Below are 16,970 nucleotides of genomic sequence, written 5' to 3' on the forward strand. Positions count from 1 at the left end.
TAATCTCAAACATTTGCAAGGGTCTGGTCCCTTCTATCCCAGATATTAAGAGGGTCCGGTCCCTCTAATCTCAGATATTATTAGGGTCTGGTCCCTACTATCTCAGATATTATTAGGGTCTGGTCCCTTCAATCACAATCTCAGATAATATTAGGGTCTGGTCCCTTTGTCTCGCTTAACCATACAACCATACAATTCCCATCAGTCGTCCATACATTTACTTCATACCTTTCCTACCATACGTGCATACTACACATCTTTCAATTGCATATATAATAATTATATTTATATACGCACATTCATACAACATTCAATAAATAATCATACACATATCATACACTTATTACTTAGGATAAGTGTATTAACTATCACATAAGAGTATGCACACAGCCCCGAAAAACGTCACAGAGAAAGGGGCTAAAACTCACCTGTAGACGATTCCTCTCCGAATTAATAGTTATACCTTTCTTCAGCTGTGCCCGACTAACTGTTAATAACGTACACGTGTTAATCTCTATATTTGCTACTTTACTTACTTTATTAAGTTAACGACACTAACTTTTAAGTCAACTGAACCGATGTGTAACTTTCTTAAACCGTTCATATTAATTTAATATACTTGGCATTATCTTGTTATTGAACCGTCTTTATTAATTTGCATTCTTAACGGCATTTATTATTATCGTATTAATATTTATTATTTTATTAGTTCATTACTATTCGTTCTTATTCTTATTATATAATTATTTATTTTCGTAAGTCGTCCCTCACTCATAAACTCCTTTTACTTTCTCCCTTTACAAAGGACTATTACATTTAAGTGTTACCAAATGGATACCATAAACCATTGGTTTGGCATGAGGCGGGTTGTGGGTTCTAAACGATTCGGGTCTAGGGTTCATTCAAGTTTTTCCATGTCACACCCCGACTAGCACAATGTGGAAGCGTAAAACGGGAATGTAACAGACACCTCTGGTATCAACAACATTGTTTATAAAGAAACATTACAAACTAATTTACATTTTATTACATTGATATATCTTCATGTTCAAACTAGGTGTTATAACAAAATACGTTCGTTAAACTATTCTATTCGTACTAATAACCTTGCATCTATTCACATAGCATCGAGCATGTTCCACAATAGATAGCACGACATCACTCTATTCCGACTTTGGTAATCCTGAAAAGCAGTTTAAAACGGGTCAACTACTGGAGTTGGTGAGTTTCATGAGTTTCAAGAAAACAGTTATGAATATTCACAAGTTAACACTTGTAATCATGATAGAAGTATGTATGTATGTATGTATGTATGTAAATGATGTAATTATGCTAAGTTACAATGAAGCCTTGACTGTATGTGCTGCGTGCATCCATTTCCCACGCTCAATCAACCACTGTGGCTCCCCTTCCGCCCACAACATGCCCCGGTAGCTATGTCTAACACTACATATCCTGTATATATAAATATGGTCATGTGCAAACGGCGCCATATGACACGGCAACCAGGCCGATTCCGTTTGGGTTTGTCAAACCAATGGTACTATTCACAAGCCACCGGCTCGAAGTTAATCACTATGATCGTGGGGACTTTCGTGTGTTAGCACTTAGATAATTAACATCATTACAAATTTCAGATATGTATACATAATCAAACTTGCTTTTCACCCCAAAAGTTCGTAAAACTGTTTAAAGAGTGGGGTCATGAACCCCAAAGGCCCCCCCTTGGGCTTATTTTTTTGGCCCATTAACTGATTTTACAGGCCCAAATGCGAAAGCCCAGTCCAAATTTAGTTCGGGTTCGGTTTTTGGCACGAAAAACTTATCGGGTGCGTTAAACAGTGCGAAAACGAGTGTTTTTCGGCTAGTTTTGTGTAAATTTATAAAAACATACTGTATGTTTGTAGAAATCGAAAATATTTTCAAGGATCACTTATAACATTTCAAATAAGTGTTTGGTAAGTATTTTTCGGCTTAACGGATGATACAATGCTTGGTTTGTAACTATCTTTCGCGTTTAAGTCTATAGCGGGTAGTTAAACAAGCATGTTTTCATTTAACTTGTTTGCTATCGAACTAAGGCCATATTACTAATATTTTACCTTATATTAAACTTATATCACTTATAGATGGCCCCCCAGGATATCTGGGTAATAACCCGACCCGTTCGGTTAATCGTTCGTTTGTTACGCAAAAAGCGTTTATTTGCTTAATCGGTAAATACGTACTGAGGTGTACCTTGTTTTGGCTGAAATGTCACATTCTCCCCCCGTTAGAAAATTTCTTCCCTGAAATTTGATTATTTAACTTTGTCTTTATTTGGAAACAGGTCCGGGTATTTCTTTTTAAATTCGGATTTCCACTCTCATGTGAATTCGGGTCCCCGTTCTGAATTCCACCGAACTTTGACCAGAGAGATTTTGTTGTGTCTTAATTATTTTATTTTTCCCTCTAAAATTTCCACCGGTTCGTCAACAAAATTTAGTTTTTCGTTTATGTTTAAGTCTTTTAATGGCACGATTTCGGTTTCGTCAGTAAGACACTTTTTCAGGTTTGATACGTGAAAGACATCGTGAATACAACTTAACTCCAGAGGTAATTTCAGTCGGTAGGCTACTGGACCGATCTTAGAAATTATTTCATACGGTCCAATGTATCGCGGAGCTAGTTTACCGGTTTTACCGAATCGAATGACGCCTTTCCACGGGGATACATTGAGGAATACTTTATCACCTACTTCTAAAGATAACGGTTTCCTACGAACATTAGCGTAGCTTTTCTGTCGATCTCGGGCGATTTTCAATCTGTTAGAAATTTTACGGATTTTATTGGTGGTTTCTTGAATCAAGTCAGATCGAGTAATTTGGGTATCTCCAACCTCAGTCCAGCACAAGGGTGATCTGCATTTCCGCCCGTACAGTGCTTCATATGGTGCCGCTTGAATGCTACTGTGATAGCTATTATTGTACGAAAATTCAACCAGTGGAAGATGTTGATCCCAATTCAACCACCGAATTCTAGTACATAGGCGCGAAGCAAATCTTCTAAGGTTTGAATGGTTCGCTCAGATTGACCGTCAGTTTGGGGATGATAGGCGGTGCTTAGGTCAATTCGGGTTCCCAATGCTTCTTGTACAGCTTGCCAGAAACGAGAGGTGAAATGGCTATCACGATCAGAGATGATTGAAACGGGTACGCCGTGTCGGGATATGACTTCATTTATGTAAATGTGAGCAAGTTTTTCGGTTGTGTAGGTGGTTCGGATTGGAAGAAAGTGTGCGGATTTGGTTAATCGATCAACTATCACCCATATTGCATCGTTTCCTTGGGAAGTTTTAGGGAGGTGTGTTACAAAATCCATGGTAATTTTTTCCCATTTCTATTGTGGTATTTCCGGTTGGTGCAACATTCCCGAAGGTTTTTGATATTCGGCCTTAACCCTCGCACAAGATAAACTCTTACCGACATACGTGGCTATATCCTTCTTCATATCGGATATAGTTCGGGTTTCCTTTCTTGCGGTCGGAACCCCCAAGGCCCCCCCTTGGGCTTATTTTTTGGCCCATTAACTGATTTTAAAGGCCCAAATGCGAAAGCCCAGTCCAAATTTAGTTCGGGTTCGGTTTTTGACGCGAAAAACTTATCGGGTGCGTTAAACAGTGCGAAAACGAGTGTTTTTCGGCTAGTTTTGTGTAAATTTATAAAAACATACTGTATGTTTGTAGAAATCGAAAATATTTTCACGGATCACTTAAAACATTTCAAATAAGTACTTGGTAAGTCTTTTTCGGCTTAACGGATAATACAATGCTTGGTTTGTAACTATCTTTCGCGTTTAAGTCTATAGCGGGTAGTTAAACGAGCATGTTTTCGTTTAACTTGTTTGCTATCGAACTAAGGCCATATTACTAATATTTTACCTTATATTAAACGTATATCACTTATATATGGCCCCCCGGGATATCTGGGTCATAACCCGACCCGTTTGGTTAATCGTTCGTTTGTTACGCAAAAAGCGTTTATTTGCTTAATCGGTAAATACGTACTGAGGTGTACCTTGTTTTGGCTCAAATTTCACATTGCATCCATACGCACTCTTAACATCATATTATTATTATTTATTATTAATAGGATTATTATTAAACTTTATATTATTATTATTATTATTATTATTATTATTATTATTATTATTATTGTATAATAGATATACCCCCCGTAACCTAAAAACCCCCTATCACTTTCATCTCTCTCCCTCTCCTAACCCTAACCGCCGCCTAACAAATCCGGCAACCATCGCGACGGCTCCAGAGCACGGGGATAGAATGGAGCACATCCTTTCAATTCTCCTCCTACCATATCATACTTGCCCACGACGACACCATCTGCATCTTTCTTCCTTCATCATTCTTTCCTAAACCACGGCCACATCACCGCCGTCACCTTCAGATTCCAGCCAGAATGCGACGGTGGACAGGGACATGGTGGAGCTAAACATAACTCCACATTGATAATCGAGTCGCACGGGGTTGGTTCTATTCGGGTGCTGCTATTTAGACATCCTCTCATTCTTTAGAGAGGGTGTATGCAAAAGAGAAAATGTGTGTAAAATAGGTGTATGAATAGCAAAAAGGGTGTTTGAATAGATAAACCCATCTATTCGCCTGAAAAAGAATTCGCATGAGAGCGATTCGTATCTCAACGATTCGCATCACAATTCGCATCCACAGAATTCGCGTCGCATTGGAGGTGATTCGCATGCCGTGCGAATTATTTGATTCACATATGGTTCGCTGGTCACATGAAGGCTCGGATCTGGTTCGGGTTTCCTTAGCCACTGCCGTCCACAACCACCTACCAGCATACTCAGGGGGACGAATTTGGATACGAGACTTGTGGGGTTGTTTATGGTTCAGATCTGGGTTGTCGGTCAGTTTAGTGTTGCTTGTTCAATTTGGATTCGGGTTCTTAGTCTTCGGCCAAACTGTTGGGTTACGGGTCTTGTTGAAAACCCGTTTGTATCGATTTATTGTTTGTATTGATTTATTCTTCTTGCCAAATCTATTACTATTATTATTATTATTCTTTGATTGAACTCCTCTCAGTTCGTTTATGTCCATTTGACTCGGTTATATGTTAATAATCTTAACGAGTAAATGAACAAAATGAATATAATATTTACCTTTTTGATGTGATTAAACTAAATCTTGGATGGAAATTGGAAGGATGGAAATTGGAAGGATGGAATGTGTACAGGAGGTTGTTTGTGTGTATGGGTAGGTGTGATAATGATTGGATAATGATGGGGAAATGATAAGGATAAGGATGATTTAGGGTTTTAGGAGTTTAAATAGGCAAAGCCTAAAGGCTTTTAGGCCCAAATCACTCTCAAGTCCATTAAACTCTCTTAAGATTATCCATGCTTCTACCTATTATTTAATTAATTTAATTGATGCATCTTGACACGACAACTAGAACCCAAAATATCGATCAACTATCACCCATATTGCATCGTTTCCTCGGGAAGTTTTAGGGAGGTGTGTTACAAAATCCATGGTAATTTTTTCCCATTTCTATTGTGGTATTTCCGGTTGGTGCAACATTCCCGAAGGTTTTTGATATTCGGCCTTAACCCTCGCACAAGATAAACTCTTACCGACATACGTGGCTATATCCTTCTTCATATCGGGCCACCAATAATACTCCTTCAAGTCCTTGTACATCTTATCTGCTCCCGGGTGAATGGAGTATTTGGACTTATGGGCTTCGTCCATGATCAAGTTACGCAGATTGCTAAAAGTGGAAATCCAAACTCGGTTTTTGTGATATAAAATTTCGTCGGTTCTTTATACAAAATTTTATTCGGTCCCATGTAAGTTTTCATCTTCCAAGTGATATCCTTTCAGAGCTTCGTTTTGAGCAATACGAATTTGTTCGGTGAGACTGGTTTGGACAATCATTCCAGGTGCTCGGACACGTAGTGGTTTGATCCTGTCTTTTCTGCTCAAAGTATCTGCTACTATATTAGCCTTGCCCGGATGGTATCGAATATCACAGTCATAATCGTTCAACAGCTCTACCCATCTCCTCTGCCTCATGTTCAATTATTTCTGGTCGAAAATGTGCTGTAGGCTCTTGTGGTTGGTGTATACTGAACATTTGGTTCCATATAAGTAGTGCCTCCAGATCTTAAGTGCAAAGATAACTACGCCCAGTTCCAAGTCATGGGTGGTGTAATTCTTCTCGTGCACCTTTAATTGTCGAGAAGTGTATGCTATGACTTTATTTCTTTGCATTAGTACGCATCCTAAGCCTTTCCGGGATGCGTCACAATAAACTACCAGATCATCAGTTCCCTCTGGAAGACTCAGTATCGGGGCTTGGCATAGTTTCTGTTTCAACAATTGAAAAGCCGCTTCTTGTTCTTCTCCCCACACATATGCGCGATCTTTTTGAGTCAAAAGGGTTAAAGGTTGGGCTATGCTGGAAAAGTTAGCAATAAAGCGTCGGTAATACCCAGCCAATCCCAAAAATTGGCGGATCTCTTTCGGTGACTTTTGGGGTTGCCAAATCTTACTCGGGTCTACATGGATTCCGTGTCGATTAACAACGTGCCCTAAAAATTGAACCTCTTGTAGCCAAAATTCACATTTTGATAATTTGGCATACAACTTTTCCTACCTCAACAACTCCAAAATGGTTCGTAAGTGCTGATCGTGGTCCTCTTTGGTTTTCGAATATATCAAAATGTCATCAATAAACACGATAACGAATTTGTCGAGGTACGGTTTACAAACTCGATTCATAAGATCCATGAAAACTGTGGGAGCATTAGTCAGTCCGAACGGCATAACTAAGAATTCGTAGTGGCCATAACGAGTTCGGAACGCCGTTTTAGACACATCTTCCTCTTGAATTTTAACTTGATGGTAACAGGATCTAAGGTCAATTTTCGAGAAATAATTTGCCCCTTGAAGTTGGTCAAATAAGTCGTCTATTCGTGGAAGGGGGTATCGGTTTTTGATGGTAACTTTGTTTAATTCCCGATAATCGATGCACATTCTAAAACTTCCATCTTTCTTCTTTACAAACAATACTGGTGCTCCCCAAGGAGAATAACTAGGACGTATGAAACCCTTATCTAACAACTCCTGCAACTGGTTGGATAATTCTTGCATTTTCAGAGGGTGCCAGTCGATAAGGTGCCTTAGCAATAGGGGCTGATCCTGGGATTAAGTCAATACGGAATTCAACCTATTGGTTCGGTGGTAATCCAGGTAGATCATCGGGAAAGACATCGGGGTATTCACGTACAACGGGGATCTCTTCTATGCGTTTCTCATCAGGGTCCTTTATAGTCACGTTTGCCAAAAATGCCATACAACATTGGCGTAAACATTTCAACACTTTGAGATGAGACACGAGAGGTAATATCGAACCGGACATCTCTCCTTGTACCACAATCATTTCACCTTCCGAAAGGGGAATTTTAACTGTCTTTTCGTTACACACAATCTCTGCCTTATACTTGGTTAACCAGTCCATGCCGACAATAACATCAAAACTTCCTAACTCTACCGGGAGCAGGTCAATAAAGAATGGGTGGTCATTTAGAATAATGGAACAGTTTTGGATTATTTGGTTGACTGTTATAAAGTTACCGTTAGCGAGTTCTATAGTATAGGGATTTGTTAGTTCACTAACTGGCATATTCCCAAGGATACAAAACTAGTGGAAACAAAGCTTCTATCGGCACCCGTGTCAAATAATACAGAAGCATATTGATCAGAGACTATAAATGTACCTGTCACCACATTCGGGTCTTGTCGTGCTTCTGCTGACCCAATTACAAACGCGCGTCCTCTAGGCGCATTTGAATTCGATGCTTGGTTCGGTCTAGAAATTGCTCTTGGATTCAATTTGGGACAGTTTCTTCTAATATGTTCTGTACTGCCACATTCATAGCAGGCACGGTAGGTGGTTGTGGCTGTAGTCTGTTGGATAGGTTGTTGGCGGATTAGCTGAGGTCTTGGTGGCGGTGGACGACGAGGTTGAGTTGTTTGGGTTGATCGGTTCACAATTTCTGTACCTGCTCTGCAATTAGGGGCATAATGCCCAGTTCGACCACATTTCTGGCATACCGGGAATCTGCATTCTCCCACATGATGGTAATTACATTTATCGCACTTTGGCAAGGGTCCCTTATACCTGTCTTGCTTCGTATCGGAACCAGTTATAACATAATTTCTTATTGTCGGACGTGCACGTTTGCTTGATTGTCCTCCTTGTGCTCTCGTCCCGTAGTCGGTTCGTTTCATACCCACTGATTCTCCGCCCTTTCTCAATACTCAACTCCTTACCAGGTCAAAAGTCACAATGCCGGCTTGAGTCACGGCATTCTCAAACGATGTGTGACCCACGGAGTTTACCAAACTCCTCACTTCCGGGGCTAAACCCCAAATATAACGTTCAACTCGTTTGTCTTCGGGAGTTACTAACCAGGGTACTAAACGAGCCAGTTCATTGAAGCGGTTTGTATATCCCAAATGATCCGCTCCTTTCATTTCTAAACTCCAAAGTTCATGTTCTAACCTTTGTATTTCATTCTTTGGGCAAAAAAGTTCTAGCATCGGTGCTTTAAGTTCAGCCCATGTCATGCGATTAACCGTATCTTGACCTTTTATCTGCACCGTAGTATTCCACCACATTAATGCGTGATCAGTAAACGTAGAGGCAACATACTTGACAATGCTTTCCGGTGGACAATTGCTGATATTGAGGACAGATTCAGTCTTTTCGATCCATTTGATTAACCCGTTTAGCCCTTCAATGCCCTTAAAATCAATCGGCTTACAGGCCATAAAGTTCTTAATCGAATATTCTCTTCGAGGGGGGATTAGGGTTGTTATTGTTATTGTTTGGGTTCGGTGGATGATTATTGTTGTTGACAATATTTGCATCAGGTGGGGGATTATTTGCATTGGGAGGGGCGTTTGTATTAGGTGGGGGAATGTTATTTGTGACTGTTTCAGTGTTGTTTGGGGGTACATTATTGATGGGTTGTTGGTTTGTTTGCATATTTGCGTTAACACCGGCAGTCACCTATGTTACAATAAGTGGAATTACTGCCTGCATTTGCCGAGCAATCATCTCGGCTATTTCTGCCTCAGTCATAGGGTTTGCTTTCTTTGGGGCCATTCTATAATGATAAACTAATATAAGCCAATTATTACTAATTCCAGTATACGGCACATTGTAACCATAATCACAATAAATGTTGTACAAGTAAATAAAATAACACACTGGTATTTCACAAACTGTTCTGTACATTGATAACAAAAGGTACATAGACCTAGCCTGATATAGGCCAGTGCTTTATATATCCAAATCTGCCACTAGATGACTACCAGACTTAACCCTGTAAGGGTCAGTGCTTGTAATAATACATAAATCATACTCCATGTCAACATAACATACTACTATATACATACATGGAGTATCAAAAGATTACGTACACATATTTGTAACATCCTGCATCTATCCATACAAACGATAGGCTAGCCACAAACATAAAAACAACAACACCGTAATCACCCAGTAACAGTTCCACAGTCGAACTGTCACCGTACCCAAGCACCAGTGGTGGTAAGCATCTGATTGCTGCAAGTTCAGTACTATCTGCTGTAACGTCAATAAGCACTGGGTCACGTCCCTCCTCTCCTGGTTAATGTTAGTTATGGCTATCGAGTGGTCTATCACATGGTCAGTCAGGACAGCCATCCAAGAGTTGTTTCCTACATCTGGGAGGTCAGGGCGAGGGGTAGGTATACTCAACGAACGGAAAGATAAAGTATCCGTCCTAGGACGTGAAGGTCCTCCCCGGTAGTGGGTAGATCTGAATGGAATCGTGGTAGGGGTTACCCGAATACGAGCAGTCTGTCGGACTCGTGCAGTAGCTGAAGTCGTCGGCGACAGGTGAATAGGTGGTGTGGGTGATCTGGCTACTCTAGCAGGTGAATGGTACTGACTGTTAACTTCGTTTTGATCTCTGCGTGGTGGCCTGGGTGGATAACTATCGCATATGTAGCCGGACAGATCAGGCACATTCCTGGGTAGCTCTCTACATATAACTTCTTCTTCCACCTCTTCCTCATCCTCCTCCGGTTCCTCTTCCAGGTCCTCCTCCTCTGGATCCTCCTCTGATTCCTCCATAGGATCCTCCTTCAGTTCCTCCTCTAGATCCTCCTCCTCAGCAGAGACTACCGGTTCTTCTTCCGGTACGTAGTCGTTATTCCTTGACATGACTCTACACAAAGGTTAGTTATAAGAATAATATCTATTGCTAGCGCTAACTATTGTCGGGGAGATTAATTAATTAAGCCAAATTTAATATTAATTATATTATAATATAATATTAATTTTATTAAAATTTTAATTTTAATTATTATTAGAATTAATACTAAATATAAATGAATATAATATTCATAATAAGATTTACCGTTATCGACAGTATCGTACGTACACGTATTCCTACACCTTGTTCCAGATAAGCACGTATGTGTTTTACATATATATATATATATATATATACGTACTCAGTATTACTTTTTATACACATATGTTGTCATTTTTACCTATCTGCACATTCCGCGACTTTTCCCCGAATTACCTCGTACAAGCAAGTCTGTTATTATGTTCTGGACTACAATAACTCACTTGCCCAACAAGTTCATCCTGGCATCCATCAGTATATAATATTAAATTATTATTTAAATATTTTCCCAGAGTTAATCGAGCCTACGGTTACATTTTAGGTACCCTAAGGGATAACCTAATCCTTTATCACCTATGGCTCTGATACCAACTTCTGTCACACCCCGACTAGCACAATGCGGAAGCGTAAAACGGGAATGTAACAGACACCTCTGGTATCAACAACATTGTTTATAAAGAAACATTACAAACTAATTTACATTTTATTACATTGATATATCTTCATGTTCAAACTAGGTGATATAACAAAATACGTTCGTTAAACTATTCTATTCGTACTAATAACCTTGCATCTATTCACATAGCATCGAGCATGTTCCACAATAGATAGCACGACATCACTCTATTCCGACTTTGGTAATCCTGAAAAGCAGTTTAAAACGGGTCAACTACTGGAGTTGGTGAGTTTCATGAGTTTCAAGAAAACAGTTATGAATATTCACAAGTTAACACTTGTAATCATGATAGAAGTATGTATGTATGTATGTATGTAAATGATGTAATTATGCTAAGTTACAATGAAGCCTTGACTGTATGTGCTGCGTGCATCCATTTCCCACGCTCAATCAACCACTGTGGCTCCCCTTTCGCCCACAACATGCCCCGGTAGCTATGTCTAACACTACATATCCTGTATATATAAATATGGTCATGTGCAAACGGCGCCATATGACACGGCAACCAGGCCGATTCCGTTTGGGTTTGTCAAACCAATGGTACTATTCACAAGACACCGGCTCGAAGTTAATCACTATGATCGTGGGGACTTTCGTGTGTTAGCACTTAGATAATTCACATCATTACAAATTTCAGATATGTATACATAATCAAACTTGCTTTTCACCCCAAAAGTTCGTAAAACTGTTTAAAGAGTGGGGTCATGAAACTCACTGTTTAGTAGATAATCAGTAGCACGTCGGTTCGAGGTTTGTGTAACTTGTAATCACGGTTTCCTATAATCAATATTATAATAATATTAATATTTTAATATTATTATCAGCTCAATACTAAACTGGGCTGTATAACTAATTCTGGGTACAGCTGGAATGCCCAGGAAGTGGTAGTAGGCTTAGGTTGTGATGTTGTATAATGTCTAATACATATAACCGAACTTGGCTCAGATTCCCGTTTTCCCAGCTGGGCCAAGTTGTTCGTTTACGCGTTAAGAAAACAGTTATGGGGTAATAAGCTTGGGTAAATGTGTTGGTTAATAAAATGATTATGTTATAAAGAAAGATCACATATCGGGGTCCCGGATTAGCTACGGGGTCCGTTCCCGTTTATTCGGTTTGATTTGAGAAGAAACGCGCACGATCTATCCAGATTGTCCAGGTTTCTCATAGATAGGTTCGTTTTCACTTAATCAATACAAAAATATGATTTTGATCACTCTTGGTGTTTTGATATTCCCACAGGTTCGTTAGTCGCGAACTTGCCGGTTTTTATAAAAACTGAATTTGTTTAATCTTCAAATTAACATAATTAATTAACCATTAATTATTAAATTATGAAAATTTAGCCACTTATCAATTAAAATATGTAGATTTTAATAAAAATATTTCTGGAAATATTTACTGATTTATTAACTTATAAAAATTCATTTTATCAGCTATATTTCGCCTGAAAATCGTCCGTTTATCCCAAAAAATTTCCAAAAATTCCACAAAAATTCCTGAATACTCAAAGTGTGTCCCAAAACAACCTGTATCAATTTAAGAATGTAAAAAGCTCGTTCAATATTCTTTTTGGCCCAAATTCGGCTATAAAAATTCACACGAACGCATATGCACAAAATACCCTTAGACTTCTCCAAATGATCCCAAAAGTCATATGTGATCAAAATACATTAAATATGAGTTCCCTGAAAAATGTCATAATTTTTGAAGCATTTTAACTATTTTTCCCCATTAAACGTCCCAATTCGGTAATAAATTCGCCAAATATTCTCGGATAGTCGAAAAATTACCAAATTTGAACAGGGACTCAATGACGTGGTCCCTGATTTCCCTGAAAAATTTCAAGGCCTAATAATATGCAAATCACAAACTTAACCTAAACAGCCCGTAAACGAGTGTTTCAGCATTACCTTAGCGGTTTTGGTTTGTTTCCGTCTTTCTAATCAACTTTTCAAGCTCTTGTGCTCCTATGTAGGATATATACAAGTCCTATATCACAAACCAAGCAATTTTTCATCAACATAACAGCCCTTGAGTTAGGGTTTCGGCTAGTGCACAAAAACGAACTTTTGAACCGTAAAAATGCTGTTTCAACCCTTTAATCCGTGTTTATGGCCAAAAAAACTATCAACCCAGGTTCCTTACCATGTGTATGATCAAAAAATGTTTATGAACCATTTTTTTGGATTTTTACATGGTTAGGAATGATTTTTGGCAATCAAACTATGTTTATTTGGTATTAATCAATGTTAAACAAATGTAAAAGTAGCTTATTTGAGTTGTTTACCTTAGGGTTTCTTGAGATTTTGGCTGGAGAAGAAGAATTCCAGAAGTTGTATCAAAAATATTGATGTCAAAATATCTCATAAAATGTTATAAAAAGAAAAGAAAACCCTTAGGGGGGGGGGGTTTACTTTCTTGCGGCCGGAACCCCAAAGGCCCCCCCTTGGGCTTATTTTTTTGGCCCATTAACTGATTTTACAGGCCCAAATGCGAAAGCCCAGTCCAAATTTAGTTCGGGTTCGGTTTTTGGCGCGAAAAACTTATCGGGTGCGTTAAACAGTGCGAAAACGAGTGTTTTTCGGCTAGTTTTGTGTAAATTTATAAAAACATACTGTATGTTTGTAGAAATCGAAAATATTTTCAAGGATCACTTATAACATTTCAAATAAGTGTTTGGTAAGTATTTTTCGGCTTAACGGATGATACAATGCTTGGTTTGTAACTATCTTTCGCGTTTAAGTCTATAGCGGGTAGTTAAACAAGCATGTTTTCGTTTAACTTGTTTGCTATCGAACTAAGGCCATATTACTAATATTTTACCTTATATTAAACTTATATCACTTATAGATGGCCCCCCCCAGGATATCTGGGTAATAACCCGACCCGTTCGGTTAATCGTTCGTTTGTTACGCAAAAAGCGTTTATTTGCTTAATCGGTAAATACGTACTGAGGTGTACCTTGTTTTGGCTCAAATGTCACATTCTCCCCCCGTTAGAAAATTTCTTCCCTGAAATTTGATTATTTAACTTTGTCTTTATTTGGAAACAGGTCTGGGTATTTCTTTTTAAATTCGGATTTCCACTCCCATGTGAATTCGGGTCCCCGTTCTGAATTCCACCGAACTTTGACCAGAGAGATTTTGTTGTGTCTTAATTAATTTATTTTTCCCTCTAATATTTCCACCGGTTCGTCAACAAAATTTAGTTTTTCGTTTATGTTTAAGTCTTTTAATGGCACGATTTCGGTTTCGTCAGTAAGACACTTTTTCAGGTTTGATACGTGAAAGACATCGTGAATACAACTTAACTCCAGAGGTAATTTCAGTCGGTAGGCTACTGGACCGATCTTAGAAATTATTTCATACGGTCCAATGTATCGCGGAGCTAGTTTACCGGTTTTACCGAATCGAATGACGCCTTTCCACGGGGATACATTGAGGAATACTTTATCACCTACTTCTAAAGATAACGGTTTCCTACGAACATTAGCGTAGCTTTTCTGTCGATCTCGGGCGATTTTCAATCTGTTAGAAATTTTACGGATTTTATTGGTGGTTTCTTGAATCAAGTCAGATCGAGTAATTTGGGTATCTCCAACCTCAGTCCAGCACAAGGGTGATCTGCATTTCCGCCCGTACAGTGCTTCATATGGTGCCGCTTGAATGCTACTGTGATAGCTATTATTGTACGAAAATTCAACCAGTGGAAGATGTTGATCCCAATTCAACCACCGAATTCTTGTACATAGGCGCGAAGCAAATCTTCTAAGGTTTGAATGGTTCGCTCAGATTGACCGTCAGTTTGGGGATGATAGGCGGTGCTTAGGTCAATTCGGGTTCCCAATGCTTCTTGTACAGCTTGCCAGAAACGAGAGGTGAAATGGCTATCACGATCAGAGATGATTGAAACGGGTACGCCGTGTCGGGATATGACTTCATTTATGTAAATGTGAGCAAGTTTTTCGGTTGTGTAGGTGGTTCGGATTGGAAGAAAGTGTGCGGATTTGGTTAATCGATCAACTATCACCCATATTGCATCGTTTCCTCGGGAAGTTTTAGGGAGGTGTGTTACAAAATTCATGGTAATTTTTTCCCATTTCTATTGTGGTATTTCCGGTTGGTGCAACATTCCCGAAGGTTTTTGATATTCGGCCTTAACCCTCGCACAAGATAAACTCTTACCGACATACGTGGCTATATCCTTCTTCATATCGGATATAGTTCGGGTTTCCTTTCTTGCGGTCGGAACCCCCAAGGCCCCCCCTTGGGCTTATTTTTTGGCCCATTAACTGATTTTACAGGCCCAAATGCGAAAGCCCAGTCCAAATTTAGTTCGGGTTCGGTTTTTGACGCGAAAAACTTATCGGGTGCGTTAAACAGTGCGAAAACGAGTGTTTTTCGGCTAGTTTTGTGTAAATTTATAAAAACATATGTATGTTTGTAGAAATCGAAAATATTTTCACGGATCACTTAAAACATTTCAAATAAGTATTTGGTAAGTCTTTTTCGGCTTAACGGATAATACAATGCTTGGTTTGTAACTATCTTTCGCGTTTAAGTCTATAGCGGGTAGTTAAACGAGCATGTTTTCGTTTAACTTGTTTGCTATCGAACTAAGGCCATATTACTAATATTTTACCTTATATTAAACGTATATCACTTATATATGGCCCCCCGGGATATCTGGGTCATAACCCGACCCGTTTGGTTAATCGTTCGTTTGTTACGCAAAAAGCGTTTATTTGCTTAATCGGTAAATACGTACTGAGGTGTACCTTGTTTTGGCTCAAATTTCACATTGCATCCATACGCACTCTTAACATCATATTATTATTATTTATTATTAATAGGATTATTATTAAACTTTATATTATTATTATTATTATTATTATTATTATTATTATTATTATTATTGTATAATAGATATACCCCCCGTAACCTAAAAACCCCCTATCTCTTTCATCTCTCTCCCTCTCCTAACCCTAACCGCCGCCTAACAAATCCGGCAACCATCGCGACGGCTCCAGAGCACGGGGATAGAATGGAGCACATCCTTTCAATTCTCCTCCTACCATATCATACTTGCCCACGACGACACCATCTGCACCTTTCTTCCTTCATCATTCTTTCCTAAACCACGGCCACATCACCGCCGTCACCTTCAGATTCCAGCCAGAATGCGACGGTGGACAGGGACACGGTGGAGCTAAACATAACTCCACATTGATAATCGAGTCGCACGGGGTTGGTTCTATTCGGGTGCTGCTATTTAGACATCCTCTCATTCTTTAGAGAGGGTGTATGCAAAAGAGAAAATGTGTGTAAAATAGGTGTATGAATAGCAAAAAGGGTGTCTGAATAGATAAACCCTTCTATTCGCCTGAAAAAGAATTCGCATGAGAGCGATTCGTATCTCAACGATTCGCATCACAATTCGCATCCACAGAATTCGCGTCGCATTGGAGGTGATTCGCATGCCGTGCGAATTATTTGATTCACATATGGTTCGCTGGTCACATGAAGGCTCGGATCTGGTTCGGGTTTCCTTAGCCACTGCCGTCCACAACCACCTACCAGCATACTCAGGGGGACGAATTTGGATACGAGACTTGTGGGGTTGTTTATGGTTCAGATCTGGGTTGTCGGTCAGTTTAGTGTTGCTTGTTCAATTTGGATTCGGGTTCTTAGTCTTCGGCCAAACTGTTGGGTTACGGGTCTTGTTGAAAACCCGTTTGTATCGATTTATTGTTTGTATTGATTTATTCTTCTTGCCAAATCTATTACTATTATTATTATTCTTTGATTGAACTCCTCTCAGTTCGTTTATGTCCATTTGACTCAGTTATATGTTAATAATCTTAACGAGTAAATGAACAAAATGAATATAATATTTACCTTTTTGATTTGATTAAACTAAATCTTGGATGGAAATTGGAAGGATGGAAATTGGAAGGATGGAATGTGTACAGGAGGTTGTTTGTGTTTATGGGTAGGTGTGATAATGATTGGATAATGATGGGGAA

Source organism: Bidens hawaiensis, unplaced genomic scaffold, assembly GCF_021521415.1.
Source record: "Bidens hawaiensis isolate Kalapana, Puna unplaced genomic scaffold, B.hawaiensis_p1.1 tig00002507_1, whole genome shotgun sequence".
NCBI lineage: Eukaryota > Viridiplantae > Streptophyta > Magnoliopsida > Asterales > Asteraceae > Bidens > Bidens hawaiensis.